Genomic DNA, 14895 nt, shown 5'->3' with positions numbered 1-14895 from the left:
TCGTCGAAATACCGACTTTTGGTGGGACACTGCGAGCCAAACCGCGTATCATCAAAATCCTTGTAAATTCGTGGGGTGAGTACGCGATGGTTCGCACTGATGTTCGATTCGAGGTTCGCGAGCCTCGCGCGAGCCCGTTGGCTCGACAATGTGGACGCATGATCGGCTCGCGACGAAGTTCGGCTCGCGGTTCGGCTCGATAATGTGGACGCATGATCGGTTCGCGGCGAAGTTCGGCTCGCGGTTCTGCTCGATAATGTGGACCCTGCTTAAACCGTATCCCATCGCACCCATCTTTTACTTTGGTACTCTCTCCTCTCTTCTCTGTCTCGACAAGTTTCTTTCCCTCGTAATAATCACAGCGACACGACAGAGAGAACTAGGCCATGCCGGTTAAACAGAGAGGATTAAAGCACGTTAATTAGACGCGAAAAAAAGTACGCGGACGCTTGTTACATACTTTTATACCAAAGGCGAAAGGATACTTCTGTTGAATGACTTTTTTCTCTCAGGGAAAGTTTGCAAAAGTTCAGAAATTAGTTTAGAAATGTCGAGTCGCGAGATAAATTAGATTTATAAATATGAAATCATTTCTCAATGTAAAAGCTTGTAAAACAACATGGATTTTTTATCGAGCACATTGCATTCAATTCGCTACATTGCTTTCAATTGTTTGGAAAGAGCTTTCATTGAATTCACTTTATTCCATTAATTACAAAGTTGGCGTTCTCTCGATTGAAATAATATAAATTATTCCCTCTCCTACTCGAATATAGGATATTGTCACTTTAACTTGAAATATGCGACACGAACGTTATTCTTTCGTTTTGCCGTGGAAACATAAGAGATGTATCGCCGCGACAATCTCGTTCAAACGCGACCACCACTATTTTTTTCCATTTGCAGGATAATCGATCGGGTATCTTGTTTAAATTGTAACAGCACTGAATAACTGTCGATCACGAAAGCGAATCGATTGTTTGACTAATGAAGCGCCGCGTCCGTGATTACCATTATTACGACGGGTAATTCGAGCGCGTAGGTGCCCCAGTCCCCACCGACAATGTTCGGTGTCGTATGGTATACGATAACGCGATACGAGTTTATTGTTGCGCGCGCGACCAATCTCGAGTCTCGAGTTGCGAACAATAAGATACGTAGACCAGCACTGGCGTGGTTATTGTATAAGATATATGTGATTAAACTTGGATTCAGTTCAAATTCGTCGCGCGAATCCACGGCGCTTCACGGCGAATTGAATAACGGGCGACTCGAGGATTCGGCGAAACGCGTCTCTCTCCCTCTTAAAAGTAGACAACGCGCCAAAATGGGCTGTTACACGAAGCGGTCTCGCGAATGAAGAATCGAGTTATCCCGACGTTCGTCTCTTCAATCGCGATAAGCGGTTTTCATACATCAGGCCAAACATCTCGCTCCTATATAAACCCACATTTATAATTCAATATCACAAGGTGCAAAAATTGACATTCACATTTATTTTCATTAAATTCAACTCGCGTGCGGGAATGTTTAACTCTTGCTGATATAAGTTGCCGTGAAAAAAAGAGCCGTTTTTTTTTTTTATGTCAAATATTAAATTTTAGCTTTCCGTATCCACGAATGCATACACTCTTTACATTTGCTGCTGTGATTTTTTTCTCTTTTTGCGTATATAAAAGGGAAAGGGATTACACGGGGGGAATTAAAATGGCTTCTCTTTCAGCTCTCGTGATTTAAAAATCTGTTCATTTTTTTTCTAGGCATCTACGTCGCGAAAGGGCTTTAATTAATAATATTAATGTTGCAAATATTCCTCACTCGCGCGGTCAAAACCGTGGCGAAGGTTGAATTGAAATAACATATTTATCACATTTTTCGCTCGTTCGTATAACGCGCGTTGCGGAAACAAATAGTTTAGTTCGTGCCTCCTTTCTTTAAAGTAACCGTTCGAATACGAGAATCATCAGTCTTAACAATAAGATCGATCTTTCAAGATAACGTCGTTTCGTCGTTTTAAATTTAGAGGCAGATTTATGAGAGGAAGATCTGGCGAACGTGCGGTCATTCGTCTCAATCAGCATACTATTTTGAGAACCGCCAAACACCGAGGATCGAAAAATAGATATTTAGGCGCGAGACAACGCTGCAAAAAAAAAATCGATAATTGACACACCAAACAGGTTTCTGCCGCTGCAAATTTAAAGTGGGCTAAAAAATGTACTCGGGTTTCAGATGTCAAATTTATGTTATATACTCGTATTGTTTTTATCGGAAATATCGACAATTTATTGAAACTCTCTCGTTTATCTTTAACCAACATATCGTATTAACAGTATCAAAATCGATATCTCTCTAAAGCCTCTTTGTTATTTTCTCTGTTCTCGAAATCACGTTTAGCGCAAAAAAGATAAAACGAATCACAGGAACCGCTAACTTCATTTCGATATTTTCGTGAAAGCGAAGCAGTGAATCATCACGAGGATTATCTTCGAACCCGTCATCATATATCGGCGTCGACGGTAAATGAAAAGCGAACGGGGGCTTGTGAATACTTCCAAAATTATGCCGAGGTGATTTGAATGGTTTAAACGCCGCGAACCGAGTGTGCCGAAAACAAACGTGACGGTAATAACTTTCCGTAAACAAGACGGACGGCGGGTTGTATGTGGTGCAATTTACCTTCGCGAGAATTGGAACAATTATAGAATTTAGGCCGCCGTGTTCGATGCGAGAGAGCGAGATCGCGACGCGCTAGAACACACCCCCGTATGACCTTCCCGAAACGAAAGAGCGAATCGTATATTGATTCGCTGGCGGTATATATACCGCGGTAGTACGGCGATAGAGCACGTATAGCGCGAGCGTTTCGCGCGAATTGCATGTGCCATGCATAAGAAAGCGGGAGACTCGTGAAATGACAATGCGTTGTTTCGCGTTCTGCGCGCAGCGATAGCGGAACACGTCGGATCATTTCGAGGAACTCGGCGGTCGTTTCAGATAATGAAACTATAGAAGGCTTTTAACAATTCTGAGTCTTGAATATTTCGAAAGTTTCAAATTTCGAAAACATCTTTTCCTTTTATATCTCATGTCATTATTTCATGTGATTTTTTTCTAGAATTTCTGATTTCAAATATTTTCTCGGAGCAATTCACACACACACACACACACACACACACACACACACACACACACACACACACACACACACACACACACACACACACACACACACACACACACACACACACACACACACACACAACCACACACACACACACAACCACACACCCACACACACACACACAAACACACAACCACACACACACCACACACACACACCACACACACACACACACACACACACACCACACACACACACACACACACACACACACACACACACACCACAACACACACACACACACACACCACACACACACCACACCACACACCACACACACACACCACACACACACACACACACACACACACACACACACACACTAACACACACACACACACACACACACACACACACACACACACACACACACACACACACACACACACACACACACACACACACACACACACACACACACACACACACACACACACACACACACACACACACACACACACACACACACACACACACACACACACACACACACACACACACACACACACACACACACACACACACACACACACACACACACACACACACACACACACACACACACACACACACACACACACACACACACACACACACACACACACAAATTTTTAAATATATAATTAAATTATTTAGAAATTTTCTCAAAAACGAAGTTCGAATGTCTGAAAGATCCTGTAATATGCTTGTAGATAAACAAAATACGCGTAAGAAAAATAAATCAAGTTATGTATCATTAAATGATAAAGTTATATATTGACTGTAATAATTTAGTAAACTAATTTAGTAAGTTAGTGTGCAGATAAAAAATAAAAAGTAAGTTTTTATTATTCTATCCGCTTTAAAAAAAAAATTGCATTTTTCGTCACATTGCGTGATAAATGTTATGTCTATAAAAGTATCGGCGAATAATCCAAGGATTAATTTCAAATAACGTTATTAGTAACCGGAATTAGTGAGGTAATTAAGAGGAATACTGTTGTATAATTTAATTATTCTGCTAAATGAGAATTATTAATTCATTAGTATAGTTACCTACCTTTTTAGAAAATTGCATAAAGCTTAAATTTTCAAAAGCTGTTATTATCAAAAGTTTATACTATTTGAAATTAATAGATAATAACTAGTGAATATATTCTACTTTGATTTGTAAGATAAAAGATACAGTTATCATTCACGTACGTTCACATTGGTCCAGGATATATCGAAGGTAAACAACCGATCAAATATTTGTACATTAATACCGCAATACACGAATACTAAATAATTTCCATCAATACTGTTATTTCATAAAATAACGATAATATGTAGAACTGATAAATAAAAAATCAGATAAAATAAAAAACAGATACGCGGTTCCAAGTGTTTTATATTATACTTTTAAGCTATACCAAATATTTTCTTAAAATCGAAAAAAATTCAATATGCAAAGCTTGTAATAACAAAATGAGTATTACTTAAATGCGTACTATATAATATGCCAGAAAAAATTCTGAGCGATTTTTGCCAATAATCTTGTTACCCACGTTCAAAAAGAATTTAGTCAAAAGACTAAGTGAATGAAGGCAGACACGATTGAATAATAAATCGCCAATGCAATTATCGATCGAAAAATCATTTTCGCAAAAATTTGGCTTTCGAAGTCGAATAAATCAAATCATTAAAAAGATAAACGTATTTTCGGTTAATGCAATTAATAGATTTAATCGTCGGTTATCGAATTTCCGATAAATTTGATGGAGCTCTGCGGTTTCTGGCGCTACTAAATATCGATGAATCGTCGTCATGACAACCGCTGTGCAAACAACCAAAGCATACCAAAATTAGCCAAATACTATGGTTAAATTCGGCTCTTCCCAAATCTCGAACCGCGTGCGAAACTCGAGCGTAACAATAAGTCGGAGTGCATTTACCTCGTTATTTCGAATATGGGGATATAAAAGTTCGTCTAACTTTCAAAACGCCCTCCATCGAATTTCCTAAATAAAAAAAATAAAAATAAAAAAATGGCGCAAACTGACAGCTTTGTTTGCCCTCTAACTGGCAGCGTTGGCCACTTTTTAGCAAAAACCGAATCGGATATCGGATTTAGTTGAGCAATCGCAGAAGCAATAGAAGAATTGAGTCACTGTTGCAACGGAATTAAGCGCGTAACTGCAAACGGCAAGGTTGCTGGATCGTAAATTATACCGGTGGAAATGCGGTATAAGGGCGCGTTTCACATCGAGCGACCAAAAAGGAAGCAAACCGCGGTGGAACAAGCTCGAGAATGTCGCGCGTCATTAAATTTATTTAAAGTACTACGCGCCAAAAGAGAGTTGGAATTAACTATACAACACTCACCGATGTTCATTCCTTTTGCATTCCGGCTTCCAGTTTTCCGCTGTAAACGTGTACCAACACCGTTAACGCTATACGGGAACCGAGCGCGTATATCGCAAATTCGTTTCTCCGATATCCCAGCGTCGCTCTCGAAACGCTTGAATATCATCTCTTCGAATGCCTGTAAGTATCTCTTCTGAAACGATCGAACATCGTTTTCGAAAAACGAAAACTCGAGGATCTCTCGCGAGATTTTGCATTGTCAGCGTTATCACTTCCACCATTTCGAACTATTTTACACGTCTATAATTTTATTCCGTTCTTATCTTTTGAAGGAATATATTTTTTACTAGCGTAAATGTAATCACAAAACACACGCGCGCGCACACACATATACATACGTCTCTCTCACCCAATTACAATACGCGGAACTTTCCAGATACCGAAGCCTCATCGTCTCTCTATCGCGCAGTTTTCAATAGGCGAATCTCTTATGAAATACCAACGCGTTATATGAATCATGTTTGTTTATATTCATTCATGCGCGTTCATGCGCGTTCTTATATATCGTATACACGTTGGACTGATTTGCGACGTTCGCAGATGTTTCGCGTGGTTAAGTTCGTTTCAGCTAAGTAGGTTATATTTTCCTATACGTGATTATCAGCAACAGGAAAACAACAGGAAAAAAGCTGGGATATTTGCAATTTTTAAACGAGAAGCATAACCGCGATGTATTGATATTTCCTTGCATTTTTAGTGATTTATTTTCCTTTAAGTCATTTTATGGTTGACTATCCTAGCCGCTACGTTGTAAGCACACAGTTTTTTTGAGCAAATTTAAAATAAACTCATAAAAACTAGAACAACGTACATGTTATCGGCAATAATTTAGAATCTTGAAGGTTTAGTGAGCAAAATAATAAATGGACTGAAAAATGTCTCTTGTGTATTATAAATATAAAACCCCATCGTAGAACACATATTAAAAAAAAAAAAAGAATAAAAACGCCTAATATGCTAGAAAAGTATATGCAACTCGTATATGCATAAATATATGGACGTAAAAAAGAATTGTTCGATTAACTATCAACGTTGCACGAATCATTATCTCGAGCGAAAAACTTCAAACTATACAATGATGAAAGATGCGATAAAGTTATATTCCTTTATAAGTTCTCTTATTTGGCGAATCATCCTAGATTGCAACATTTGTTGTGGACGCACCTTAACAAAAAATCCAACAAATCAATCTTATTATCCGTACTACATTGTGGCAACATCGAACATGATAAGGCTACAAAGCTGAATAGGCTGATCAATACCATTATCAGATTGATTTACACAATATCCGAAGAAAGGGTAATATTTTTAGAGATTTATTTTTGAAGTCTCTTTCCGGGTAACCTATTTTTTTCAATAGTCCACAAATGTCAATCTATTTTCCAATGTAATTACATCTTCTAGCATCAGCAAAAAAATGACTGGATTGAATTGAGTAAATAAAATGGAAAGGAATGAGAAGAAATAAGAAAACTTATATTGAAATATATAACTTTATCGTATCTTTCATCGTAGTTTGAAATATCGTTCGAGATAATAAGTCGTGTAATATTGAAATATTGATATAATTAATCAAACAATTCTTTCTCACGTTCACTTATTTATGCACGCGCGAGTTACAACGTTCGTTGCAACAATAGCTGGTACTTCCTCGTTGCTGACGTTCGCGCATCGTCTATTTTCTTGATGGCTAGTTGTAAGTAGACGACCATTTACGATAAGGCGAATTAAGGAGCAATCTTCGCTAAAAACTTCCAAAATAACGCAAGTGAACGGTTCCGGAAGAGTTTTTTTATGCAACAGCTTGTTTCAAACTGCATAAATATTTTAATGTCACATCAAGCCGCCCGTACATGTCTTTCTAAAATGAAAGTTGCCATGACAAGTCGCTGTTACTTCATTAAGGCTGCAATATGTGTCGTGTTCAAACAAAGTTTCTACACAAACAATATGTGGCTGCAACTTTTTGATGAATAACTTTTTAGTAAATTTTTTATTAATCCTCACGGACTAAAAGATAAACTAATAATTTCTTTCAGTAGAAACGAGCAAAAATTGAGTATAAAATACAACAATGATGGAATTAATAAACCTTAGACAAGATAATGATTTCGTTATCTCTTATCGGCATTCTTTTTTTTCTAAGCATCGCTTATAATGCTCATTACGTCGATAAATATGGCTGATAAGCTAAATAAGTCGTTATCTCGCTCCCAGTCATCGGCGACAGCAAATTCTATAGGTTCGCAATCTCCGGGACCCATTGCGGTATTCCTTGACTTTTTCCACTTTTACGGTTTTCCGAATTTACCAGCAACTTTGCTGCTGACAGTGGCAAACCTATCGTAAAAGAATCTCCTATTATTGCTTACGATCGCGCCACGTCTGCAAGGCCAATGATGTTCTCTCGATCGCATCGCATGTATATGTTTAACGATCGTACAGCGATACATACACGCTTCGTTCTTATCTCGATTGCGCAACATTCACAAACATGCGAGTCGCTTCCCATGTTTCTCGCGACTCCCGTTTTTCGCATTTCCGATTTGTTCCGCTCATTTTCAGGAGTGACAAGCACCTCACGTTCGATTACGACTCGCTTTTTAGCAGGGCTGTTTTAGCGACGTCAAGTGTAAATCAAAGGTATCGGTGTTAGAATCAACGTTTCCTTCGTCATACGTCGTTCCGATGTAAGCTTTCTACTTAAATGCTATCCACGTTTGAAATTCAAACGAGTTCTACGATCGAGATAGGACCGTGGAACAAAAGCATTACATGTTTTTTCCTGAAGATACGATGGAACATTAATGTCAAGAAGTGTAAAAAAAAAAAAAAAAAAAAAAGGGGAGATATCAGCGAGCGCGTAGATTGGAGATTCTCATAAAATGATAACAATAACATAACATCTCATAAAGCTTTTGTTCGTAATAAAAATTGCAAGAATATAATTATCACGGTTGAAATATTCGTAATTAACATATATATACATTAACTTTATCTGCTTTGATTTACATTTGTTTTTAATTAATATTCATTTACTGCGCATAACATGTATACATATATATAGATACATATATTTGTAACGCGTATCGGTAGAATCGCGAACAAGTCTGAGCACAAAACCGGCAAATCGATTACACGACTGAACGCTGAACCGCGTCAACGAATTTCTTCACGATTGCGCTTACGCTAGAACTGCGAGCGTTCGTTCGTTCGTTAGTCACAGCGCAATTCTCCACCTTGTCAGCAAGATATTTTTGTATACACATGACGCAACGCATTGACACAATACGGCAACACAGATTTCCTGTTGAACATCAAACAATCCCAAAATTACTACGTTTCCCCACAAGTAATATCGTTATATCGAGCGATGGACTTGTGTGCATAAGCATAACGAAATGGAACTTCGAGCGATATAATTCCGTCGAATGGCTTAAAAGCCAGCTGGCGCTCCGTTTATAACTATAACGTAAAAACGACCGTACTCAAACGACAATGATAAATACTATATATGCTAATCATTACTGCACCCCATCGGCAGATATCGAATTCACGCGAAATTCTGGAAAAAATAGATTTTTTTCCGTCACAGCGAGACCAGGCCAGCTTCACTTCGATCGGGGGTACATACCCCGCGGTATTTTCCAATCGGAGGGATTCCGCGGTAAACAATGAGTTTTTTTTGTGCAAATAATTGATAACGCGCGTCGCAATCACGCTGGCGGATGTTTTCCGTTTGCGCGTCCGCCGTTAAAACGCATTAACTTGCCGTCGTTCGCGACTAAGACGCCGCGCCGCGACGAAAGGAAGGTCGAGAGCGCTTGGAATTTGGGAAATAATTGGAAGATTACAGTGATCCGGCGTAAAAGCAGCGGACTAATGCGAAGACAAACAGGTGAACGTCGCAGTCGCCGATAATCCATACTCTCTTATTCCGCATACGCGAAGTATACGCTGCGTGTTTGGAGGTGATCATTACGAACGCCCGTCCGAAGGATCGAATTATATACCGTCGATTTTCCAGTTTCTTTTTTTGTCCGCCTTTTACCCTTAATCTCTGTACGTCGCGTATACCAGTAAAGTCTCTTCCTTAAGCCGATATTATGGAAGTCGTGTAGTATATTTATGCCGCTCATTACCATTCGACGTCGGTAATTATTGAATTTGGCAGTAATTATTGGATCTCAGCGATATATTTCGAAATCTCTCGAGGATTTGTATAAACTTGCAAGGATATTAAAGAATATCTTCAACAATTTCTGGAGTATACGCGTGTCTGAAATTGCGCGGCTTTTCGCCAAACCATTTTCTCGGAGGTACCAGCTAAGTAATATAAGGCTTCGCGTTCTGTATACACAATTTCGAAACACGGATATTATTTTAAGAGAACTTTACTTCACCAGAGTCGGTAGTGGATATACCGCAAACTGCCTGCGGGCAATCGGTTTGGCCATTATTATAATAGAGAGTTTTAAGAGCTGAGAAATCTCCTGGAGGCTTTTATAAGTTCTCTATCCGATAATCAATTAACAGTTTCGATAAAAAAAAAGTTTCCGTATACGTCAAACGTATCTCACATTCCAAAACAGCCGAGTATCTCGAGAACGTCGAGAATATAATTTACGGACAAGTCACGAAACACTGTTGGTTCGAAATTAACAACAATCCTGCATTGAAAAAAATATGATATTTTGCGTAAAAACCAAAGAGGACCTTCTTTTTTCCTCTTTGAGTCAAAGTTATGGGACACAGACCGCGATATTTTTTTTACGCGCAGGCGTTCGCAAAGTAAATTGTTTGCTTTTAAAACAGCGCTGCGAAAATAGTTCGGATGGCATGTTTACACGCGATCCTACGGCGACTGACTGGTAATCGAATATCAGCGCCGATTATTCCATGGGCATTCATCAGTGACACGTCATGCATGAGGTGTACTTCATGCGCGGCATAAAGAAGTCGCCGGCGAAGTCTTGCGTACTTACTCACGGCATATTCGATTCGAGTTTAAAACTTGGGACAAGTATCGATCTTGCAGGAAATGGATATACAAGGTGTACCGTGCCTAGCAGAAATTTCAACCGCGGCGACAAATATTTGATTCGTCGTTACATCCTTCAAAATTTCTCTTTCAACACTAAATGTCGCAATTAACTATAAGTAACTTTTAGTTGATCACAAGCGAAATAACACGTTAACACTATGCGGACACCTTTTAAAGTACAGTCGATTTTTAATTTATGATTCCCATGGGAATGGGGACAAAAAATTGCAACAATTTCGGCTCATGTAAGTATAGAAATCACTTTTTGAAACCTTAAAGATGATACATGAATTTTTATAGATTTTTTGTAACACTGAAACGCTTTCAAAAACCTTTTGGACTTAAAAGTTCCAGGAAGTCCGGGTGAGTGCTCCAAAAACACGGTGCCCGCGCAGTGTTGATGAATAATTCAAAAGGATTAATACACTGACATTGATAAAAGTATCACTTTAATAAGTATAAATTTAATAAATTATTAATATAAACTTTATATAGCCTTTAATAAATCTTTAATAAGTAAAAGATATCACACAGATATTGTTCTCTATTCTTTCCTTCGAATGTCTGCCGAAAGTTTTGTTCCGTGATACTATCCGATGATTTCGGAACCACCCTATATAAATTCATTGGCCATTTCCTCTAATAAGAGGAGATAATCAAGACGAGCGCGTCCCCAAAGGAACGACGCGGCTCATTGGGTACGAAAGGGTTTCATCCGTAGAAGGGTATTCGGGAAATGTTCGTGGAGGTACTTACGTGGGCCGTAGGTACAGCGTCGTTCCTCCGGCTGAAAGTGGACCTAGACGACGTCGATGGCGCGTCGATAATAGAATCACTAGAGCACTGCCACCGTTGCCGTGTCCCACATTACTTGCCATGCTGACAGTCCCGAAATCACTGCGCAAAGAAAAAAAAAGGCGTGTACAAAGGCGAACTGTCCCGTTGGTGCGTAATATAATATCTTGGGTAATTTACGTGCATGTTACGCAACAACGGTATATCGATGTCGGGCTTGTTGCGCCGTCTTTTTCTTCGGAATTGTTTTCCACAACGGACTTCCGAGAAAATGATGACGATATTTATAAAATTGATATTTACAAACGTTATATTACATCATATATTTTCACGTTGGATATATTTGATGAAAATATTTGTTTACCGTTCCGGTAGAGAGTTACAGTCTAGTAATGTAATACAGCAGCGCTTGCGAAATCAGTCGGTCAGACAGACTTGTGCGTGTTGTTTTTCAATTCGTTTCTTTTCGTTTAGCACTATTATCAATGAGCGACGACACGTCGGCACCGAGCGTGCGCGTGCGTGCGTGCGTGACGCGTGAGAAAAAAAACCTATTTTGAGAGCGGATTGTCAACAATTTTCTTTCGTATATAATCGCTACCTCGAAAATTCACTACATCAAAATGCGATCAAATAAATATCTAAGCTTCTTTATGTTTTAAATTCTTTTTCAGAGTTAATTATTTCGCGCGTTTGATCGATATGCATAGATATGCATGCGAAAAACGAATATGAAACGGTCGATGATAATATCTCGCAATTAAGGTCGTCCTTTCGTGAGAACAAGTATTAGATAAGTACCTAACGTTGATATATGTTAAATATACAGTAATAAGGGACATGTGCACGAAAAATCAAGTGAGGTTACCGACACTTTACAAGAAATAAGTCATTCTAAATGTGCGTTCGCGGAGCGTGCCATTGTCATTCTATCCTTGTTTACATCTAACGAACGAGAAAGATAGAACGATGCAAATCGCCACGGCCGAGGTTTTCAACGAATAATACATGTACTTAGCGATCAGATGAATACATTATTCGTGTCTTAAAATATTCCCTGAAGTTTCCGGATTTCGTACATACTTTGAAAATAAGGGCTTGCCGAATGTTTTGCTCCGATATATGAGGTTAAATAAGTAGTGGATCCTCGCGCATCGTGCTTTACTCGTACTGTCATGCCTGACCTAACCTAAATCGAGTCCAACCGCACTACTAAATAATTAAATACGATTAACGCGTGCGTGTAAAATCATGTTATATTATTATAATTATTGGGATGTTGTGTAATGTTTGTCATTGTTTGTTTTCAATTACCTCATGACGGACTGTTACTTGACTAACTGGGTCCGCGAAAGGACCACCTTTAAGAGTTAAGTAAATTGACTTACTATATACTTGTATCCTGATATCATTGCGCGAAACGTATAATCAAATAGAATCTGTTTATGCTGTATTAGTTATCACATATTTAGTCGTCTTATCTATGCGACGTCATTTGAATTTTCAAGTTAAATTGATCGTGGAATATTTCACATTCGTGTTCTAAATTTTAAATTTTACTGTCGCGTTACATTTTGTAAAACTCTATTAGCAAGTACTTGTGAATTTAAATAAAAGTGCCTCTTGCGGTAGGCTTTTTCCACCGTATTGTTATGCATGACGAATGAATTACGTTTGAATATTGATTTATTCACGGCAAACTGATAATATTTGAGATTGATTTATGCAAAAAAATTTTGCTGTCGCGTCGTATTTCGCTAAACTCTATATATTAGCAAGTACTTGTCATTTTCTAAATAAATTAAAAAAAAAAATCTATCTAGCGATATATAAAAAGCTTTTCCCTTCGTATTAAATTTGTGGCGGACGAATAGCGTTCAAATATCGATTATTGATTCATGGAAAATTGATAGGGTTTATGATCGATTTATGTATATAGGTAAAAATAAAACGGTATAAAAAAGGCAAGGAAGATAGGTATAGGTACGAGATTTTCTAAATATCGCAATAAATTCGACTGTTCTGAATAAATTGTAAGTGTAACGTTAAACATTTCATATCACGAAGCGCGTTTATCGTAAACGTCTATCTAATACGTCTAGTTTTTATATTACAGAACTTTACAAAAACCCAGAGCCCAGAGTGAATACACATGTACACATATTATTCTACGTGAGTTGTAAGTCTTTTAACGTCCAATTGTTTAGCACAATCGGACCTGATTGAAGGTAATTGGATAGTATTTGCGAGATGAACATTAGATCGTGTTGAAATATTGCGCATATGTATGTATGCTGTCATCGCTGTAGATTTTATACGACGTGCATATACAATTTCCTCTCTTCCTTTTGCTCTCTCACTCGTGCGTAAAAAGTTTATCCTATAATTATGGGATGAATATACGTTCAAACGAAAGCAAATTTTGCTAGATGTATATATAATTTTGGTGCTCAAGGGCAGCCTAAAACGTGAAGTACATATTCCATTATAATCAAAGTAATATTATATTACTTGTACATTGTTTGTAATTATTATTCAATAAGTAATAAAACCTTGAATTAATTATTCTTGATAGTGCGTAGTTACATATTTAGTGAAAACCTTGTGTGTATATACCTATGTATTGCGTCTATTAAAATGAGAAGTGCGAGATATATAAAATGATCATTAAAGATTATATATGTAATATAATCTAATTGATTTCATTAGTCGACCAGACATAATTTTATGAAAATATATGTTACAAAACCACATATCGCACGTGCGTAATATTAATCACCAATTAAATTCGAATAAAATTTAAAATGTTTTACGTGCTTTTTTATAACAGTTATAAAGTTACAATGATTAAAAATAATGTAGTTTCTATGCAATGTAGTAATATAATGTTTCTGTAGCCGCATTTAAAAAAATGCGATTTAAAAATAAAAGAAGGCACAATATTTATTCAATTATACTCCCAAGTGAAGTATTTAATGTTATTTTCGTAAGTTTGTTGGCATTTTTTTTTTTTAAATCCGATAAGTAAATTCCTGATACGAACAGATATAAGAAAAGTCTTGATATGAAAGCTCTGATATCTTCAATCCACTATCCAAATGAAAGAAAATATTTTTCGTTATCGTATAATAATCGATCCAATATCGAGAATTGCTGGAACTATTTGAACTTGACCACGATAAGTTGATTCTCGTGTAAAGCAATGTTAAATAATTCAGATACCCGCAACTCTCTCGATACCTTGTTCTTTCCCGTTTCGGTTCATTCTTGATGAGAACTACGCTTCCTTTCACGAATGTTTTGCTCTCTTACTACGAAGAGCGAGGGCGACGTGTTCTCGACGAAACTAAATTATGGAAGCTCGACGACGGCGGCAGCGAACAAATGTCCGCGGCTTATGTGAGTCGCCGAGCCGACCACGCGTGTCCGCTCGTTTACTTCGTCCCACATTCAAGCAGGTTGTGCGCACACTTTTGCGACGGAATCC

At 38.0% G+C, this 14895-nt stretch overlaps 1 protein-coding gene across 5 annotated transcripts in view; it reads right to left on the bottom strand.

Annotated features, from left to right (window-relative positions):
- The window catches only part of LOC143898736 (insulin receptor), an 81249-nt gene that overhangs the window by 50622 nt on the left and 15732 nt on the right, over nt 1–14895 (bottom strand). For all 5 annotated transcript variants that reach the window (XM_077408410.1, XM_077408411.1, XM_077408413.1 and 2 more), the window contains exon 2: nt 11370–11510. The gene's annotated coding sequence lies outside the window, so the exon portion shown is untranslated. The remainder of the gene's footprint in view (nt 1–11369; nt 11511–14895) is intronic.

This window comes from Temnothorax americanus, unplaced genomic scaffold (assembly GCF_048541705.1).
Source record: "Temnothorax americanus isolate GAGA-0224 unplaced genomic scaffold, ASM4854170v1 Scaffold24, whole genome shotgun sequence".
Classification (NCBI taxonomy): domain Eukaryota; kingdom Metazoa; phylum Arthropoda; class Insecta; order Hymenoptera; family Formicidae; genus Temnothorax; species Temnothorax americanus.
Note: the sequence above shows the minus strand (reverse complement) of the source record. Positions and strands in the feature narration are given on the sequence as shown.